The sequence below is a fragment of the Gavialis gangeticus genome, unplaced genomic scaffold (genome assembly GCF_001723915.1).
Source record: "Gavialis gangeticus isolate Ggan-Ray unplaced genomic scaffold, GavGan_comp1, whole genome shotgun sequence".
Lineage (NCBI taxonomy): Eukaryota > Metazoa > Chordata > Crocodylia > Gavialidae > Gavialis > Gavialis gangeticus.
In genome coordinates, this window is record NW_017729031.1 from 63,466,750 (window position 1) to 63,470,793 (window position 4,044).

Genomic DNA, 4,044 nt, shown 5'->3' on the forward strand with positions numbered 1-4,044 from the left:
TCATCCCCAAGCGCCAAGGCAAAGGCATGGTATTGGGAGAGGGCTGACCCCGAGTACTCCAGAAAGCAGAAAAGGTTGTGGAGAACCTGAGTGCTAGTGAAGTTCGGGGTGAGCGAGACACCCCAGAGACAGAGGGGCAGCAGCCATTTGAGCACCGTAAGGTGCAGTGTGAGGTGGGACTCCAGAGAGCCCGAGTGAGACGAGACTGTGAAGCATCAGAGCGTCAACAGGACGCGGACCAAAGCAGGGCTGTAGAGTGCTCGAGTGCCAGGGAGACCAAGGTGGGTCCAGCACACAGCAGGAAACCATAGCCAAGGGAATGAAGGACAGCCTCCCTACGTTAAATACATAACATCAAAGACGTGGTGGGCGAGATTCCGAGGGTGCTTAGAGAACACTTTGGCATGGTACGGAGGTCACCCTAGGGGACAGCATGGCAACCTTAGGGTCCCATCCTGCTACACACATTTTCCTTCTTCAGGGCAGTGGCTGACTTCAGCCATTTCTCTATCAGGTCTGTGAGGTGTTCCCATAACATGCCTGGAGATCTATCTTCTTTCTTCTTCTTCATATAGAAGAATTGTAGTTGCCTTTCTGGTGTAATGTCAAGTCTCAGCAGGATTTCATTTTTTATTTTGTCATAGTCCTGTGTATCAAATCTCATAACTGAACAGTACTCTACCTGTGCCCTCCCAATTAACAACACCCCCAGCTATCTTGCCCGTCGGCTTTTCTTGAGTCCAGAGGCGATGACAGCCCGCTCAAAGCTTTTTCTTCCATGGCCACCTGCCTGGCTGCTTGTTGCTGCTGTTGTAGTAGCTGGGTGATAAGACTAGGTGTCTGCTGGATGGCTATTGGCACCGCCATCATCGCCTAATGATCCATGTTATTTGTTGTATCAAGGCCACTGTTGTAATTCCCAGCCAACGCGCCAGTTTAATGTGAAGAAGTTACCTGGTATGGTCTGGGTCCATATCTCTGTGGGATGTGGTGTATATGTGCCATTGGAAAGGTATCGCCAGTGATGTGACTGTCCACAGTTTCCAGTGGATCACTCTCTCACCTGTCATGACTTGATGGGATGCTTTGCTTGTTGGAAGCTGGAATATGCTGGCAGCTGCCTTCCAACAGTCCCATCCCAGATCTTCAGAGGGGTCCTCCTTCCCTTTACCCCCCTGCCCTTACCATATCAGTTAACAACACGAAGAGAAAGAAAAAGGCACTGTTGGTGAATGACTTAGTTTGGTATGTAGATGATAAATTAGACTGCCCTGGTTCCACTCATACAGGCTATCCCCATTTTATGAAGCCAGTTATTTCTGGCCCTGATCAGTCAGGGTTTGACTGAAGGCCTTTGTCCTGGCACAGTCTCTTGCCCACAGACTAGCCACAGTGGGCCTTATTCCAGGCCCACTAGGGCTTAGTCCAAACAAGTGTCCGGGGAAAAAAAATGAAGGAAGTCCTGGAAAAAAACCAGCACAGTTCCCAATAAGCTCCTGTGTGGAGCAATAAGCAAGTGGGTCTCCTCTTAGCTGGCCCTCTTGGGGTGTGTGCCAGCCCTTAGTCCAATGCAGTAGTCCCAGGGTCCCTCCCCCACTTTGCAGGACCTTTCAAGAAAGGCTAGCTGGAAATGAAAATAAAACCTGCAGAACACACACAAAATAAATGCATAAAACCCCTAGAAGCTCAGTAGTTCATGGGCTGCTTACTCACTGGCCCTGAGCCTTTACAGCTGAGTGGTTTTAGTCTTCATTACCATCAGGCCATGGTCCATTGTTTCCCACCAGGTCCAAAGCTTTCCATCTTCTTTTGCAGCATTCCAATGCTGCGCTCACCAGTGTTGTCTGATAATCCTCCAATCATCACTAGATGCTGCAGATGCTCCTCTCCACTTGTAGAAGAACTGCTCCTGGACCCGGTGAAGCCCAGATATACTTTGCCTCCTGGTCCACCTGCGTTTTCCATCCACTGCCCCTTCCCAGGGCATGAAATCACTTGTTGTGGACTCCATCCTCAAATCTGGAGGGAGCACCGGCTTTGAAAACACATTGGGGCCGTTCCAGTCGGAGTCCTGACCTTCACATCTATTAGGGTAAGTCTTGCTTTTCCCATGACTCCCTGTTCTACCCTGGGTTCCTCTTTCAGTTCCCCACAGTATTAAGTTTCTGAAAACTTAAATTATGTCAGATGAACTGGGGGAACTAAATCACTAAAACTAAGGTGAAATGGGGGAAAGAGGAAATGCAAAATTGCATTGTCAAAAGTATGTGATTTGAAAACATGGCTCTGCTCTCAAAGATGGTTGTAAGAATGGGATTATAGAGTTCCATGTTTACTCTCTCAGTATTTCCAGATTAAATACTCTCATTTTATAAGTTAAAAAATTAGTTAAAACAAATTTACAGCTGTTGGTTGTAGCTATCTTTGTCTAAGGACATAGGCAGACAAGGTTCTTGTTGGAAATAGTTAGAAAATTGTTCTCTGCAAGTTTTTGGGCATAAATACCCTTCTTCAGCATATCCTTCAAACTCCCTGTGGAATCTGAAAAGATATCAATGTCTGAAGTTTCTAACATGACACTGAATCCTGAAGATGACAAAGCAATTACATGTGTGATACTTTACTTTTAATTTTGAATTTTCCAGACCTTCTTGAACTTTCCACCCTCTTCTAAAAATCTAAGGTAAACGCAAAATGAATATCTAATCAACCAACCTAATAGATTCTTTAAAATTCACCTTAGAATGGATATATTTAAATTCTTACAAGTTATACACTATAACATTTCCTATCAGAAACTTTACTTTCTGATCATAGAAGGGACCAGATCACATAAGGAATTTTTGCCTTTTTAGTTTACAAATTCAATATAGAAACACCAAGATGGGTATTTCTCTCCAAAACTCATCATGAAACTGTTTTTGGGAAAGTTATAATCTTTTCAATTTAGTTCAATTTAGTTTCAGGTTGTCTCAAAACAAGACCTTCTCTGTCTTTTGTATTTACATTGGTCTATTAGTTAGCCTGCTCTCTGCATGATCTTTCATAGCATCTGAAATAAGCTGTTGATCACAAAAGCTTACACATTTTTATTGTTAGTCTATAAGGTTGCAACTGTACCCTCTTTTCTGTCTGATGTCAAACTAATGCTATCTGTCTCTGCTCAAGCTTCTTGCTTAGTTCTTTTGTAAAAAACAGTAAACGAAGAAAGTCAGTTAATGTCTAAAGTAATTCTTTATGTTTTTACCTACATATAAATAAAGTACTCAGGATCAGTGGTGGATTGTATCTACTTTGACCTGAAATAAAACATATGCAAATACTGCATGGAGTTTAGAAGTGACCATAGGCATAATCTGTATATGCCAGTGGTTCTCAACCATTTAAACTTAAGTCATCCTTCCTTAGATTTCAGGTACCCCTCAGAAAATTCCAGCTCTTAGGGTGCATCTACATGCATGCTTTAATGCACATTAGCCTATTTTAATGTGCATCAAAGTGTCACTAAAAATATGCTATTAAGCTAATGCACATTAAAATAGGCTAATATGCATTAAGCGTTACTTAGGCTAGGGACAGGAGTTACACATAAACCAACTGAAGCAATCAGAAACTGGTTTAAACTTGTAATAGAACAGAAGTTAAGTGCACATAAACCAGTTTTAAAATGGCTGAAACTGGTTTAAGCTAAACCTGGCTGAATGTGGTAGCAAACTTAGCTGATTTGATTCAAACTGTTTTATGAAACTTCTGTCCCAGACCCTTCCTGGTTCAAGTTAAATCAGAGTCCCCCAGCATGGTTTCCAGCCCTGGGCTGGGTTGGACTGTGCTGTTTGTTCCAGCGAAGAAGGGTTGGGAGAGAGGCAGGGACTAGCCCCTCCAAGAAAACCTTGGTTGGGGTCTGGGGCCAGGGAAGGAGGTTAATTCCCCCTTCTCCCAAGTACAAAGCTACCCTGCCCTGTTAAACTTACTTAAAGTTTTTGCTGGCTGTGACTGTGCACTATAAATCCCAGAGGCACCTGGAAGAGGAAATGATGAGCAACC